Source organism: Nomascus leucogenys, chromosome 1a (assembly GCF_006542625.1).
Source record: "Nomascus leucogenys isolate Asia chromosome 1a, Asia_NLE_v1, whole genome shotgun sequence".
NCBI lineage: Eukaryota > Metazoa > Chordata > Mammalia > Primates > Hylobatidae > Nomascus > Nomascus leucogenys.
Window position 1 is genome coordinate 68363572 of NC_044381.1, and position 18153 is coordinate 68381724.

The following is an 18153-nucleotide window of genomic DNA, read 5'->3' on the forward strand; positions in this document are numbered from 1 at the left end:
GGGGAACAGCAGAATTGCAGCTTCTAGGTGGGTGGGGAAAGGACCTAATTCACAGCCTATGGTTGTTGTGTGTGCCTGGGCAGCTCTGCCAGCGCCTTGCACAACCAAGGGGGCAAGCCTATGGAGGGTGGGGGTACACAGGGAACTCATCCTGCTCCTGTCTGCCTGTAGGGACTTGTCCACATAGTTCAAATGGCTGTAGATCTCAGTTCATTCTAAAGTCTACTAACTGGTTATGTTTTCCTGAACCACATGCTTAAACCAACTTCTTCCACATAAGCAGCTTTTACCCATATGATATCACTATTACAGGAAGGAAGGATTTTGTCACTCTACCCATGGTACTGTGTGATGTAGTCACCAATCCTCAAAGCTAAATTACAACGGTGCCGCATGATTGGAGAGTGAGTTGTTTCTTATGATGGTTGACTTTTTTATTGGACAAGGGCTTAGAGCCTAGCTACAGGAAGTTGTTTCTTTTGGATACAATCCTAGAAGTTTTCCTATTAAAACATTCTTTCTACCTTTCCTATTTTCAATACCTATCAGGTCTATGTAAATATCACCATCCCTCTCTTCTTTGCCCAGACAGCTGTCACACTATTTAGCTTTTCCTTCTATAACATTCTACTTAAAGAGGTTGCCAGTGTCACTTTCCCTCCTCTAAAACTGGGGATTAAAATTCCCAGCCTTCCAGAACAGGTAAATAATTGCTTTGTCTGAGAAAAATCAATATCTGCTACCACAGGAAGTGGGGCAGGAAGCAGTTTGACGAAGGCCTTCACTTCAGCTGCGCAGCAGAGTCATTTGTGTGACCCCAAAGGTTATGCTTTCCTGCTTGTTTTACAAAAAGCTGATGAGCCAGGCAGAGGAACCAGAGTCCAGATAGGACTAGAAGTGTGTGCCAGGTACTCTCCAGTGGAGAACGCAGGGCCCTGGGGCAGCCGCTCAGTTAGATGTATTGTTGACCCAAGGTGAGATTCAAGAGGAGATAAAGACTCCCCTTCAGGGAAAGGGAAGAGCAGTGAGCAGTTCACCAACATTCCCCACCAAAGCGAAGTACTCAGATATTGTGGAGTTTTCTCTTCTAATGCTAAGGGAGCTACAAGGACATTTTGAGCCTGTTCAGTCATCTTTTGATTGAAATCAGGGAAACTCAGTATGCTTATTGCTTCCAGGGTCCTCACACCTTTCTAGCCCCACTTAAAAAAAATAGCTTATTGAAATATAATTTACACACATAAAATTTGTCCCTTTAAAGTATATAATATAGTGGTTTTTAAAATATATTCACAGTATGTACAGCCATCACACAGTCAATTTTAGAACACTTTTAGCACTTCAGAAAGAAACCCTGTACTGTTTACCAATCATAATCCTATTCTCCTATCACCCCATCCATAAACAACTAATAATCTGTTTTCTGCTCTATAGATTTGCCTATTCGGGACATTTCTACTTTCTATCTCCATAGATTTGCCTATTTTGGACATGGAGTATGTATAATCTTTTGAGACTGGCTTCTTTCACTTAGCAGAATGTTTTCAAGGATTATCCATGTTGTGGCATATATTAGCACTGAGTTCCTTTTTATGGCCAAATAATATTCCATGATGTGGATATACCACATTTTGTTGATCCATTCACCAGGTGATGCACATTTGGGTTGTTTCCATTGTTTGGTTACTATGAGTAATGTTGCTGTAAGCATTCATACGCATATCTTTGTGTGGATATATGTTTTTAATTCTCTTGGAGTAAAATTGCTGTGTTATATGTTTTGAAACACTGACAAACTTTTCCAAAGTGGCTGCTCCACCCAACAATCCCACCAGCAAGGTATGAGGGTTCCAATTTATCCACATCCTTACCTACACTTATTATTGTCTGATTTTTTTATTTTAAGCTTTCCTGGTGGATGTGAAGTGGGTCTCATTTGTGTTTCTTTTGTGAATCATGATGTTGAGCATCTTATCATGTGTTTATTGACCTTATAATTAAACATGTCTTGTCATCTGTTTATTCTCCTATGGTAAAATGTCTATTCAAATCCTTGCCCATATATATATTATATTATATTTTATATAATATTTTATATATATATATATATATATATATAGAGAGAGAGAGAGAGAGAGAGAGAGAGAGAGAGAGAGACAGGGTCTCACCCTGTTTTCCAAGCTATGGTGTGTTAGTGTAATTATGAATCACTGCAGCCTCAGCCTCCTTGGCTCCTTGGCTCAAGTGATCCTCCCACCTCAGCCTCCTGAGTAGCTGGGACTACATGCCCATGCTGCCATGCCTAGCTAATTAAAAAAAATTGTAGACACAGGGTCTCACTATGTTACCCAGGCTAGTCTTGAACTCCTGGCCCCAAGTGATCATCCTGCCTCAGCCTCCCAAATTGCCAGGATCATAGGCATGAGCTACTGCAGCTGGCCTCTTGCCCATATTTTTTATTTATTTATTTTATTTATTTTTTTTAGAGGAAGTCTCGCTCTTGTCCCCCAGGCTGGAGTGCAGTGGCGTGATATCGGCTCACTGCAACCTCTGCCTCCTGGGTTCAAGCGATTCTCCTGCCTCAGCCTCCCCAGTAGCTGGGATTATAGGCGCCTGCCACCAAGCCTGGCTAATTTTTGTATTTTTAGTAGAGACGGGGTTTCCTCATGTTGGCCAGGCTGGTCTCGAACTCCTGACCTCCAGTGATCTGTCCGCCTTGGCCTCCCAAAGTGCTGGGATTACAGGCATGAGCCACCGCTCCTGGCCTCTTGCCTATATTTTTAAAAGTTTTTAGAAAACATCTTACTTTCTAGTTATGATCATTCATAAACCAGCTGAGCAGTTTTAGGGAGAACACTTTACATGGTAGAGTGATATGGATAATGCAGTTTGTTTAATATATTTGAGTGGGTTTCTTTTAAATAGGCTTTTTAAAAAGCAGCTTTAGGTTCACAGGAAAATAGAGAGGAAGGTACAGAGATATCCTGACTACCCCCTGTCCCCCACACACAGCCTCCCCAGCTATCAACATTCCCCACCAGAGTGGTACATTGGTTAAGATTGATAAATCTACACGGATACATTATCATCAAAGTCCATAGTTTATATTAGAGTTCACTCTTTATGTTGTATATTTTATGGGTTTTGACAAATGTACAATGATGTGTATCCACCATTGTAGTATCATACAGAATAGTTTTTATTTCCCTCAAAACCGTTTAGTGCTTTGCCTAATCATCCTTTCTCTCAGACATTGATCTCTCTGTAGTTTTGCATTTTACAGAATGCCATCTAGTTGTAATCATACAGCATGTAACCTTTCCAGAATGGCTTCCCTCACTTAGTAATATACATTGAAGTTTCCTCCATGTCTTTTCATGGTTCAATAGCTCATTTGCTTTTAGTGCAGAGTATTTCATTGTATTGGACAGACCACAGTTTTTATTTATCTATTCACGTACTGAAGGCTACCTCAGCTGCTTCTAAGTTTTGGCAGTTATGAATAAAGCTGCATAAACATCTATGTTCAGAATTTTATGTAGACTTAAGTTTTCAGTTCATTTGGGTCAATCCCGTGGAGTGTGATTTCTGGATCATATGATAAGAGTGTTGTAAGTTAGTTTTGTAAGAAACAGCCAAACTGCCTTCCAAAGTGGCTATCATATTTTGCATTCTCTGTAGCAATGAATGAGAGTTCCTGTTGCTCCACAACCTCCCCAGCATTTGGTTTTGTGTTTTGGATTTTGGCCATTCTAATAGGTGTGTAATAGTACCTCACTGTTGTTTATACTTGCAATTCCCTAATAACGTAGGATTCTGAACATCTTTTTGTATGCTCACTTGTCATCTGTACATCTTCTTTGGTGAGGTGTCTCTTCATCGGCTCATTTTTTCACTTGGGATGTTTGTTTTTTATTGTTGACTTTTAAGATTTCCTTATGTATTTTGAATAACAGTTCTTTATCAGATATGTCTTTTGCAAATATTTTCTCCCAGTCTGTGGCTTGTCTTTTTGTTCTCTTGACAGTATCTTTCACAGAGCAGAAGTTTTAATTTTAATGAAGTCTAGCTTATCAATTATTTCTTTCCTGGACCATGGCTTTGATCTTATATCTAAAAAGTCATCACCACACTCAAGGTCATCTAGATTTTCTCTTGTGTTTTCTTCCAGGAGTTTTATATTTTTGCATTTTACGTTCAGATTTATGATCCATCTCGAGTTAATTTTTGTGAAAGGTACAAAGTCTGTGTCTAGATTCATATTTTTGTATGTGTTAACTTTGTACATTTTAAAATTGGGTTGTCTTTTTTATTGTTTAGTTTCAAGAATGTATATTCTAGTTATAAGTCCCTCACTTCACTTATCTATGGTATGAGAATATTTTGTCCCATTCTGTGGGTTTTTTACTTTTTCGATGATGTACTTCGAAGCACAAAAGTTTTTAATTTTAATGAAGTTCTATTTGTCAATTTTTTCTTTTGTCACATGTGAATTTGGTGTCATAGCTAAGAAATCATTACCTAATCCAAGAACAGGAAGATTTACTCCTATGTTTTCTTCTGAAAGCTTTATAGTTTTAATGCTTATATTTAGGTCAATTATATGTTTTGCATTAATCTTTGTATTTGGTGTGAGATATTGGTATAACATCATTCTTTTGAATACAGATATTCAGTTGTTCTGGCACAATTTATTACAAAACTATTCTTTCCCCATAATTTTCCTGGCACCCTTGTCAAAAATCAACTAGCCACCTAAGGTAATAGGGTTTATTTCTGGACTGTCGGTGCTATCCCGTTGATCTGTGTGTCTATCTTTACAGCAGTACCACAATGTCTTGATTACTACAGCTTTGTGGTAAGGTTTGAAATTGGGAAATATGTCCTCTGCTTTTTCATTTTCAAAATTGTTTTGTCTATTCTGAGTACCTTGAATTTCCATATGAATTTTAGGATCATCTTGTCTATTTCTGCAAAGGAATAATCTGGGATATTGATGGGGATTGTGTTGAATCTGTAGATCAATTTGGGGAGGTTTGCATTCTTGGACGGTTCATTGCTAGCGTCTAGAAATGCAATGGACTTTTATATATTGATCTTGTATGGCAAAACCCGGTTGGACTCATGTATTGGTTTTAATGGGCTTTTTTAAATTTTTGATAGGTCCTGCTTCCACTTTGCACTACTCTCCTCATTTCTGAATTCCACCGTTTTTTATCTTTTTTCAATTTCTCTAACACACTAAGCTCCCCCTTGTCACAGGGCTTTTGCACATGCTGTTTTCTGTCTGGATGTCACCCTTCTGAATTCTTCCACCTGGCTAACTATTTTTCACCTCTCCCTCCCTGAGCTGCCCCCACCTCAGTCCGTGTCTGCTCCCTTTTGGGAAGCCATCGTAGTACTGTGTTCCTTCTCAACATTTACCTTAGCTTATGAGCTCATTTGTGTTATATTTTGACCAATGTCTATTTCCCCAGCAGACAATAAGCCTCTGTTTTTCTCATTATTATATTTTTCAACATCTACATAGTGCCTGGCACATAGTGGGTGCTTAACAAGCATTTTTTGAAAGAACAAAATGAATACATAGTTAGCATTGGGAACATGCACCTATCACAAAGAACTCTGGGCAGGTTGGTAGGGGGAGCAAATTTAAAATTGGGCATACCATCTGTGTAACGAATTCTGGCTTCCTTCTGGGCAATTACATTCCAGAATGGAATGCGATTGTCTGGGAGAGCAGAGGCATTGAGTGTGTAGCTAGTAACGTGGTTCCCCCATCCCCCACCTTTCTCTCCCTACTAAAGTTTCTTGCCTTGTGGTGGGAAACCCAGAAAGAAAAATCCAGCCATCTGAGTCATTTGCAGATGACTTCTTTGTCTGCTTCTTACCTTTCCTGAGGTACAGCTGACTTATGAGGGTTGGGGGAGTAGAGGAAGGTGGGGAGTTGAAAAGATTCATTTACTTTCCTTACCAAATTAATTCACTCTAACAAAAATAGGGAAATCCCCAACCAGCTGTTCCAGTGACTAGCAAGAAAAATATTCTCTTGGAACACTCTAACAAAAGACACACTTTGTGTGCTGGCTGTCTTAAAAAGAATGCTTTAGAGCCTTCCAACTATTGCCCACCCTGAATGCTTTATAAATATCAGTGGCAATAGTTAGAAAGTCTTTTTTTCTTAATTGAAATTCTGGTGCTTTGGTGATGGCATAGATCCCTGGAATCAGGAGAAATGTTGGGGGTGGTGGAGAACCAAGAGAAGACTAGCTCAGGGGCCAAAAAAATGGAGCCAAGATGTGGTGGGGCTGCCACTTGTTGGTGTGTGACAAACTTTCTGCCCTATTCTTGGAATCCATGTTCCAGTTGTCAGGCCAGACAGAAGGAAAATGTTTGCATACAGAGAAAGAAGATTGGGAAGTAGATATTTTTCACTTTGATGTATATTTTTGACATTCCTTGTGCATCTGAAATGGGGTTTTGCTTCAGGTGTTTTGAGACCTTTTACCCATGGTGAAACATTGTGTTGTGAAACTGCAAGACCATCGTGATAGGGGCCACTCTGTTTTGTCTTTGGGTCTTCATTGCCTACCACAATGCCTGGCTTAGAGTAGAGGCTCAATGAAAATTGGATAGAATGTCTTAAATAAGATGATGCATGGCAAACTTACTTTTCAAAGTAGATTTTACAGCCCTGTGAAGTAAGCTCACTTCCTGTGTTTTTTATTTTATCCTGAGGCTCATCCTTTTTATATTCTGTGCCACAAGATACAAATATTTATAGTACTTAATTTTTAGTTGTTTAGAGTAGATAATTTATTATAAATAAATTCTGTAAGCAAATAAATGAAATAATTGTTTTGCTGTCAATAAAATGTAAAGGAAAATCATTCAAAAGTGAAAAATATAGCTTACTAGTCATGGTTTTTTAATGCTTTGTCATAGGAAATTTTAAAATACTAGGAATTTATATTGAAACAAGAATGGAAAAGGAAGTTTATGAAAGCACAATACTCAAATCCATTTACTTTCTTCAACTAATATATTAAGGTAAACACCATGCAAGAACTACCCTTTCTTATCTTTCCTCCTATTTCAGAATACTTCTCTAATAAAAGAACAAAATTACAATTTGAGTCCCTTCTTCTGAACTCTCCAATCCCTATCAGTTATGTTAATGTGGGGTGTCTTAGAGCAGAGGTTTCTGAGTACTCATGGGCAAGTTTCCAGTTGCTTCCTAACAATATTGCCTGGGACAAAATAGAGACAGACTTCTAAGTTGGGGTGACTTTACTTGAGTTTAATAATTTGCAAATTGTTACAACCTAAATGGGTCAAGATCACTGAACTTGGGTTTTCTTAGATTTCCTCTGCTCTCAAAGCTTTGCTTATCATTTGCATGCTATTTTGGTCCCATAAATATTCATTGAGCATTGACTGAAGTACTCATCTAGATTCTGGGAAAAGGGCAATGAATAACACACAAAGCTCCTCTTCTCATGGAGTTTATATCCTGGTAGAGCTTATTATTTTCCCCATAGTAAAATGAAATAAAAACGGTATAAATCTCACAGCGCTGCTCTTAGGATTCAATGGCGGGGTAGGGTAAGGAGGTGGAAGACAAAAACTGAGAGACAAAATATCCACTGGCTTTTCAAGGATCTTGGCTGTGTATGGATGTAAGAAAAGGTTAAGGGAGACCCATTGTTAGGATGCAGATATGTAGGCATGGTTTTTAGCTGGAAGGGAGGAAGCACTAGAAACAAAAATTGCTGAAAACATGAGAGAGAAGAAAAGAATGAGATCAAGAGTATAGGAGGGATTAACCTTGATCAGGGAACAGAACTGTGACTCCAGATGTCACAGGAAGAGTTCTGAGTGGAGAGACTGAAGGTGTTTTTATATAACTAGGCCCTGGAGACATGCCATTTAAAGTTGTGAACGGTTTCCCGTATTAAGAGGTAGGAAATTTGAAGGTTAATGTTTGATGTCCCTGAGGCATTTTCCTGGCTAGATTATATGGTATGAGGTTTTTATCATGGAAGTAATTTAAATATCCCTAGAAACAGTACACCAGTGTTTCTCAGAATTTGTTCCCAATACCACCTGCATCAAGTTACTGTGGTACTTATTAAAACTACATGCTCCTAGGCCCCATACCAGGTGCTTCAAAATAGGATCTCTGGAAGCGGAACTTTGAAAGTTTCATTTATTATTTTGGTAAAATACACACAACAAAATTTCCCATTTTAAAGTATAAATTCAACAATAGTATATTCACAGTGTTGTGCAACCTTAATCACAATCTGCTTTCAAAAACATTTTATCACTCCAAAAGGAATTCCTATATCCAATAAGCAGTCACTCCTCATTCTCTCCTGCCCTCAGTCTGACAACTACCAATCTGCTTTCAGTATCCATAGATTTGCTCATTCTGGATATTTTCTATAAATAGAATCATATGATATGTGGGCTTATGTGTCTGGCTTCTTTCACTTATCATAATGTTTTCAAGATTCATCCATTTTTATCATAATCCAGTGCTTTCTTCCTTTTTATGGCTGAATAATATTCCATAGTATGATATACCACATTTTCCTTATTCAGTAATTTGGCAATAGACATTTGGGTGTCTCTTTCTTTTGTCTATTGTGAACAGTGCTTCTGTGAACATTTGTGTACAAGTTTCTGTTTTAACACTTGTTTTTCATGAGTATATACCTAGAATTGCTGGGTAACATGGTAATTCTATGTTTACCTTATTAAAGAAATGCCAAACTGTTGTATACAGTGGTTGTACCATTTTACGTTTCCACCAGCAGCAATATGGTTCCAATTTCTCCGTGTCCTCACCAACACTTATTATACTCCATGTTTAAAATTATAGCCATTCTGAGTGAGTGTGAAGTCGTATATGACTATAGTTTTAACCTGCATTTTCCTAATGGCTAGTGACATTGAGCATCTTTCCATATACTTCTCGGCCGTTTGTATATCTTCTCTGGAGAAAATTCTATCCAGGCCCTGTGCACATTTTTTAACTGCATTGTTTGACTTTTTGTTGTTGGGGTATAGGAGTTCTTTATATAATTTGCAAATATTTTCTCCCATTCTATGAATTGTCTTTTCACTCTGTTGATAGTATCCTTTGATGAACAAAAGTTTTTACTTTTGACAAAGTCTAATTTATCTGGTTTTTATTGCTTGCAGAAAGGCACCCAAGTTGATTATGATTTTTATGACCGTGATTATAGCACTAAAACAACTAATCTTGCGCTGACAGTATTACCAAGATCCTATCTGTTGAGGATAGTATATTTCTGATATTGAGCATCTACCACATGCTTGATAATATGCCAAGCACCAAAGATAGGAAGATAAAAAGACCTGATCTCTGTACTCATGGTTTTCACCATCTTGCAGGACACAAGAACACAGATGCTGAAAAGATTATACTGCACAGGACGTTTCTATAGGAGAATGAGACTAAAGTGCTGTGAGATCACAAAAGAAAGAATTGAAAACTGTATTCTTTTGGTGATGGGAACTCAAAAGAATTATTTTGGGCAAGGGAGTTCCATGAACTCATTTAATTTTTTTTGAAATGTAATTCTGGCAGCAATATAAGGGTGGACTGGACTAGAATAGACCAAAATTGGACAGTGAAGTCAGTAAGAATGGGTACTTTGGCAATGAATTCTCACCATACTGTTGTTCAGCCCTTAGAATTGTTCTAAAATGTTTCAGATATTGCTGTGACATAGGTTTCTTGAACTTTTATTAGGGAAAGTTTCAAACATATAAAAAATTCTTTCATGTACTATCAGCACAGCTTCAACAATTATCAAAAACATGCCCAGTCTCATTTCACTGATTGCCCCCCATAGCCCCCTTCCCAGGGATTTTGAAGCAAATCTCAGACATTGTATTATTTCATCTGTGAAGATTTTTACATAACTCCAACAGATAAGAACTCTTAAAAATATATCTCAATACTATTATCCTACCTAAATAAAGTTAATAATACTTTATTAATGGTATGAGGTTTTTAAAACTTAAGGATTTATGTAAATATTCACATATAAAATTCTATATTATTTCTTATGGAGAATTTTTTTCCTTAATACCTTTGGTAAGGGATGCATGAGTGATTGAGTTTCTTAAAGACTAAAATCATGCTTCTTCAAATACATACAAAATATACAGTTTTCAGAGCCACATCAGTTATTAGCTCTTTTATTACATGTGTATAGCAGGGAAGTTTCTACTTTGTTATACACTCATCGTTTGAAAACCATGTGTATAAGTTGAGCTGTTGAGGAATTTTCCTTTGAGATTTTTTTTTTTTTTTTGCTCAGTAATAATTCCTCACATTTGTATCGTGCCTTGAATTTTCCAGAGTGCTTTCATGTCTATTATCTAGTGAACTCTGAGAGTTCTGCTATGCAAAGATGTCTATTATCTACTGTTTACAGTTTTTTTTATCAATTTTACTTTGTTGTGGCTTTTGGGCTTGGAATGAAATAATAAACAATATATGCAAAATCCTCTACTTGTGAGCCAAGAGAGACTTTGTAGTCAAGCCTGTATGAGGATGAAAGGAAATTAGTGTAACATCTCATCAGTTATAATTTACTTAATTTTCTGTAGTATGGGAATATTTGGTATTTATACACACACACACTACACACACATGTGTATAAGGATTTTAAATCCATAATTACGACTCAGTATTTTCCGTGGGCTCAAAACCCACCTATAAATTTCCCGAACCATTTGGAAAGGGTTGTATTAATAGTAAGATTAAGAAACATGGCAACACATGCATTAGGAAGAGTTTGGGGCTGAAACATTCCGAGAGATCACTCATAATTGATGCTCCATCCTTTTTATCATTCTTTAATTTTTGTTAGCATGCCCAGACATGCACTAGACACAGTTATCTTCAAAACATTCTGTAGCAGAATAGCTTAGTGTCTGTTAACCAAAGACATGATACAAGTATTATATTTAATATCGACTTTTGCTCTTCACCTATAAAATACAGAACATTGAAGCACTCTTTTTAAACACAGCAAAAATCTGCCCCATGATTAGAAAGGAGTACAGCAGTTGACACTCTACTCTGTACTCCAGAGGCGTGCTCTGGAGTAGTACAAACTTGGGTTTACAAACTTCTAGAGTTAAAGAAGCTGCATGGTCTGTCTTCCAATTTAGGTTCCTCCAGTGGTGGACTGGAGTCTATTTTACCTGATCCCAAGAGCTGATTGTTAAATATGCAAGAATTTTGCAAAGTAGTATTTAAACTGTCAGTTGCTTGAAATCAGCCAGGGTGGGAGTATTTACACCACAAAAATGAGTCAACTGTCAATCTGGCTTCCCTCCTCATCCCCCAGAGCCATTTTACCAGCACACCACTGCCTCCGGGGTAAGTTTAAGGATAAAATGAGTTAGTTTATGTAAAGCGCTTTTCATAGAGCTCCCCATAGACAAAGCATTCAGTAAATGCTAGCTACCATTATTGTTATTATTATTTGCCATTGAAAATAAATGCAGCCAACTCTCAACTGTTTATCAAATTGATAAATCATCTATGTCCTATGTTTGTTTGTTTTTGTCCCTATTTGACAATTTTACTAGCAGCATACAAGGGAATATGCTCAGGCATAGGAAAAAAAGCAGTGAAATCCTAATCAACCCATGGTAGTGCTTATTATTATAGCATCGTGATCTTGACAAAATATTTGCTGAGAAAGAATTAAAGTTGAAAAAAAATGAAAATGGGATTATATCTAAATTTAAAATATTCACTCTATTTTTGTCTTCCTTAAAACAGCTCATCGAAATTCCATTATAAATAGAAAATGATAAAATAATAATTTTGAACACTTGTAGAAAAATATTACAAGTCTAGATTTCAGTAATAAATCATAGAATTCCTGACACACATTATCTTAGGCCAAAAAGGGAATTATTGGTTCTTGTAAATCTCAAAGGTAAAAATCAAGGGATAGGTCTGTGTTTGGACACAACTTGATGCAGGATCGCACCAGGCCATGAGTGCTCGGTTTCTCTGGCTTCTATTAGATTATTGCTATTTCCAGTCTCCATGTGGCAGCCTCAGCAGCTCCAAACTTTGCCTTTAAAGTGGAATGCTCTTCCCAAATCATGTCTCTCAGGAAAGAGAAACTCTTTTTTTTTTTTTTTTTTTAATAGTTCCTGTAAAATTCCTGAAATTTATTTTGATTGATCTGGCTTTGGCCACACATCTGATGCCTGTTTGGGAGAATATCTAATGGGGTAAAGGTAATTTATTAAAAAAACAAACAAACTGTAAGAGTATATCTAACAGGGTAAAGGTAATTTGTTCCCCCTCCCCATCAAAAAAAAAAAAAAAAAACCTGTGGTGTTATTACACTAAGATAAAATGGATGTCATGCAACCAAAATACAATTGTCTACTCCAAATCATCTTCATTGTGATTGAATTCATGTTGATGGCAACTCATGTATACATGTAGAGCTAGCACACTGCTTTCTCTTGGAACACAGTTCTGATAATAACCTTCTCAGATCAAGTTTCAGCCCAGGGCACTTCTGAAGCCATTAAAGACCCTGGTCATAAAGAAGCAAAAATAGAGATAGTATCACTACAGGAACTAATTTGAGAAACCCAGGTAAAAGAGTGTTTTAAAAAGCAAATGCTAGCCGAAAAATAATTTATAACACCTCCTGCCAGGCAAAGTTCAAGTTTCAGCTAATAGGAGAATATTCCTGGTATGATCTCGGTGCCTTCCTTAACCAAGAATTAGAGCTCCATGGTACAATGACCTTAGAAATTTTGAAAGCAGTAGCACCAGGAAAAGTGAGAGGTCAAAATTCTGTGTGTTCTGTAATGGACACAAATCTGTTGGCATTTAGAAATTCCACAGTGTTTTGCTGTCAAATTTGTTTTAGAATTTCATTTCAGGAAAGTAAGTTCTAACTCTAATGTTATGGAGAAGTTTAAATATTTATACCAGAAAAAATAAAAAGCACAAAACCCTCTACCCCAGAGTCTCAACCATTGACAAGTTACATAATTCTAACGAGTGTAAAGTATCAAGCTCTGTACATCTTGCTCTCTGCTGGGAAGGTGATGCTTCTGTTTCTCTTGGCTGAAAGTTTGTTTGGCCTGAGCTGGATGTCAGCCTGATTCCTAACCCTCCTCATGGAGTCACAGGCTGTAATGCATGAGTCACAGAGGTTAAAATGCAGCCTTTTCTGGTTTATATTGTATGTGGATTCTGTAACACTCTTGGAATAGTGTTCCGTGATTCATATCCTCGTCTGGTATGCCTTAGCCAAATGCATCTTCTGGTCTGGTGATGTATATTGAGAGCCCTACGATGCTTATTGAGTATGGAGTGATTTAAGGAAACCGTTTTCTTCTATCCCCTGGGAACTTTCTTTCTTATAATATCCCACCCAAATGTGATTTGTTTAAAACATTGTGATGCACACTTTTATCTTCACCATTAAATATGTCATACTAAATAATCTTGTGGCCATACCAAGGAAACACCAAATATAAGAAGAGCATTTATTTTACAAAAAAGAGGAGACACATCTGTAAATATTTTGGAGTGTGAGCAGATTTCCCAAAGATCTTGAGATTGGATGTTGGCACCCTGTGTGGCCCTGAAAAAAAAAAAAACAAAACTATCTTGGGTCTTTTGTAATTGAACTAGAAACTGTACCAACCCAGAGTTTATAAACAGTATCATATAACATTCATTTTGAAATATACAGAAATGTTAATGAGGTGATGGCTGTGAAATCATCTTTTACTAAGAAATACAATGTGTGCCCGCATCAAACAGTGGGAATAATTACCAATTTATTTTCTCCTATGAAAAAATCATACTCAAACATTAGTGGGATCTTAGAAAGGGATCTGTGTTATTTGCAGAAGTATCATTAAGGCTAAACAACTGTGGCACCAAAGGATGGGCAGCATAATTTTCTAAAATATAGAAAAATTTAAAAGAGGCATTGCCAGAAAATAAATGAGAATGTTCATCCTCGCTAAGCTCTATGAGTAATGTAAACATATCTGGCATTTGTCCCCATTTTCTTCCTGGGACCTTTTAAATGAAAGTTTAGTAATTTATTCTTAATCACCCACAAGCTGTTAGGTACCCCGTGGCTTGTAGCCATTAGAATTAATTGCAGGTGCCTCTGCAGGTCTGCAGCATGCAGTAAACATGATCATGATGGATTCCTAACACAACCTGGCTGGCTTAGGGTAATTAGCTCTGGATCCCTTCTTCTTGTTCTGAAGTATGTTTAATTCTCAGTGGATTTCTGAAGCAATATTTTGCCTTTCTTGAAAGAAAATTTAAGAAAGTCTGGAAATAGAAAAATAATTGGACTAAACTCTCAATTTTTTGGAAGGGGAAATGTGGGGGAAACGGGGAAATAAAAGGCTAAAGCACTTCTGTGAAACTGTTTCTCTAAAGCAGAAAAAGAAGAGTGAATTTGGTGATGGTATATTTACCCTGGAATTTAAGAAGAATAACTCTTTCTAGTGTTCAGAAGTCCAGACTTACTGATGTCCTATAAAACCTTGCCCTTCTAAGTGTGGTTCTGGGATCAGCAACATCAGCATCACCTGGGAGCTAATTAGAAATGCAAAATCTTGGCCACTCCAGACCTGAATCAGAATCTGCATTTTAACCTGGACCCAGGTAATTGGCATTCTTATCAACATTTGAGAACCACTGATGTAATCCATGCTTAGAATATTTAATTTATTTAGAGAGCTTATCATTCTGTCTAGAAGGCATTTATATTCCAGTTACGATTGCCAGAAAGTCCCAGAAAGAAGCAGGTGCAATGCTGTTCCCTGGCAGAGCACACTGTGGAGGCAGCAGCCATGCCTCTCTGGTCTTTGGATTCCCAGCACCTAGCTCAGTGTATGAAATGTTAAGGTGGATGAATGGATAGGTGAATGGATGGATAGATGGATGGAGGAAGGATGGATGAATGAGTGGATGAAAAGCATGGTAAACCCCTAACAAAACGAAAGACGAAGTGAATATTTTTAAAAAATCAATTACAAGCAGATTTTTTGTGTTATTCCATAGTATAGGCTTGCTTAATATCACAATCACAGTAGATTACACGGCAGGCTAACAAAGTCTTATTTTGAAAATTGGACAGTTCTAGGCCTCCAACAGCATGTGGAGAGAGGTTTGGTTTGTGGAAGGGTGTTATTCCAGCAGAGAAGAATACCTTCCCTTCCCCGAACTCATCTGCTTCTGCATTAGTGCCCTCTATCGCTATGTTCCTTTTTTCTAGCTAGGCCCTATTTCCACAGCTGGAGTATAAACCTTTTTTTTTTTTTTTTTTTTTTTTTTTTTTTGAGACGGAGTCTCGCTGTCACCCAGGCTGGAGTGCAGTGGCACGATCTCGGCTCACTGCAGGCTGTGCCCCCCCGGGGTTCACGCCATTCTCCTGCCTCAGCCTCCCGAGTAGCTGGGACTACAGGTGCCCGCCACCTCGCCCGTCTAATTTTTTGTATTTTTAGTAGAGATGGGGTTTCACTGTGTTAGCCAGGATGGTCTCGATCTCCTGACCTCTTGATCCGCCCGCCTCGGCCTCCCAAAGTGCTGGGATTACAGGCGTGAGCCACCGCGCCCGGCCAGCTGGAGTATAAACCTTTTAAAGGCAGGACTCTGCCTGCAACATTGACTCCCCTGCCCCCAGTACATGTCCGCTGACCTAAACCAATGCCCTTTTAATTTTTGCATATCTTTAAATAGTGCCTTTCCTTTGGTGCCACAGTTGTACAGCCTTAATGATACTTCTGCAAATAATGGGGATCCCTTTCTTTCTAAGATCCCGGTAATGCTGCTCATGCCACATTGGCTAATGCTGAGAGCTTATGACAACATGAAGAAATTCACTCCAGGGAGTAACAATCTGTGTCCTCTTTTCTCATCCCTAAATCCACCATTTCTTTTGGAAATAGGAATGATGTCTTTTTATTTTTTTAATTTTTTATTGAAACAATTACTGGTTCTGTTGTCCAGGCTGGAGTACTGGGGTGCAATCATGGCTCACTGCAGCCTTGGCCTCCCTGGACTCAAGTGATTCTCTCACCTCAGCCTCCCGAATGTCTTTTTATTATTGGCTCATTTTACTGCATTCAATGAATTGTTGGAAATTAGAGCCAGCCAAAAATTGTATAAATATTGGGCTGTCTCTGCTTCTCTGACACTAGATGAAGATGGCACTTGTGCCTGTGTGTCTGTGGGGTCCTCAGGAAGCTCTTCCCCTTGAGAGGCCTTGCCAGTGCCAGCCTCATCAGAGGGCAGCTTGAGTGGAGAGCCCCCACCATGCTTCAGCTTGAATGGATTCCTGAGATGATGTTTCATGGTGCAGAGGCAGAAGAAGGGTGGGATAGGGAGTGGAAGAAGCATTGGCCATGAAATCAGAAAAACCTTGATTTGAACTGTAACTCTCCTACTCACTACTTGTGTGATCTTGGCAATTTTCATCATGTCTGTGAAATACATTGTACAGTGCGTGACAGGGAGTCAGCGTTCAACATTTGCTAATTTCCCTTGCCTCTCTGAGCCTGTTTCCTCATTATGATGCATAAAAATATCACATACTTTAGTACTTGTCACATAAAACGTGCATAATGAATGCTTTTAATTCCCTTCCAGTTTGCTGGTCCCGGGTACCACCCACACTGTTTGGCACTCCCTGTTTCTCTGGGTTGGATCTTCTTAAAGTGTTCTATTGGATGACCTTCACTTGTCCCTTGATGCCATGGTCAGAAATCATGTTCTATCTGCCAAGTGGACTTTCTTCCAGCACCTTCAGTAGTTTCTGTCCATCCCTGACCACCCACTGGATCCTTCATTTACCCAGCACATGTTTTTAGATCCAGGATCTCCCACTGCTAAGTAAAAAAACTTGTGCTATTTGCCACTGGAAACTGAGTTGAAAACACCAGAATCAGAAGGTTTATTCTTGGGGCACTTCCTCTTCAAATTCCAGTACTTTTGGCATTTTTGACGCAAATATAAATTTTATAAATTATTTCTTTAAAAATAAAGTATATAGGGTCATCGTAGAAGAAAAATTGACTTAAATATGGATAATAAAAAGGAAGAAAAAGAAGTTCAGTTGTAATCCTATTATACACAGATAACAATTATTTGTCACCTTGGTGGATAGCCTTTTAATTTTTATGTATGACCCAGCACAGTGGCTCAGGCCTGTAATCTTAGCACTTTGGGAGACCAAGGTGGTCAGATTGCTTGAGCTCAGGAGTTTGAGATCAGCCTGAGCAACATAGTGAAACCCTGTCTTCACAAAAAAATACAAAAAATTTATCCAGGCCTGATGGTTTGTGCTTGTAGTCCCAGCTACTTGGGGGGCTGAGGTGGAAGGATGGCTTCAGCCCAGGAGGTCAAGGCTGCAGTGAGCAGAGATCAGGCCACTGCACTCCAGCCTGGGTGACAAAATGAGACCTCTTTAAAAAAAAACCTTTATATAAATGAATATATAATATACATAAATACATTTTATATAAATATACAAATAAATGCATATAATATAAAATCCATTAACATCTATTATGTAAGTATATGTTAAAATATTTTTAGTATATAGGTATGTATTTGATCCATTGGCCTCTAACTATTCCATGTTTTCAGAAACACACACACAGTCTTAATGTTCTTAGAGTTTTATGGCTTATATTTTTTCCACCTGATTATCCCCTGTGCTACTGAATATAAATTATTGTTTAAACAAATCAGTGCCTAGAACATTGCGTAGCCTATAGTAGTGTACAATGAATAAATATTTTGAGAATAAATGAGAAAACATATCCTAATGTAAGTTTTGTGTAAATTTTGAGCTTTCAATGTTGGATTTTCTTTTAAATGGGGTAAATCTGTTGATAAATTGTTATGAAAAGTTCGCATGGAAAAAAAGCCTCATTTAAAGGGAGATTAAGATAGATCTTTACTAACATCTGTTGGTGAACCTGTCTGTCTTAACTTTTCATTTTAGAACTGCACAGTGATTTAGCGTTGAATCCTATTTGGACTAATTTAACCCTGCAAATCTGAAAACTGTCTTTCCTTTAAAA

The 18153-nt window shown here is 37.8% G+C and overlaps 1 long non-coding RNA gene across 1 annotated transcript in view; it reads right to left on the reverse strand.

Moving 5' to 3' along the window:
- Positions 1 to 13612: 13612 nt before the first annotated feature.
- Positions 13613 to 18153, reverse strand: part of LOC105739263 — a 93669-nt gene continuing 89128 nt past the window's right edge. Inside the window, exon 4 of the long non-coding RNA XR_004029630.1 lies at positions 13613 to 13679. This is a non-coding gene — a long non-coding RNA (uncharacterized LOC105739263). The remainder of the gene's footprint in view (positions 13680 to 18153) is intronic.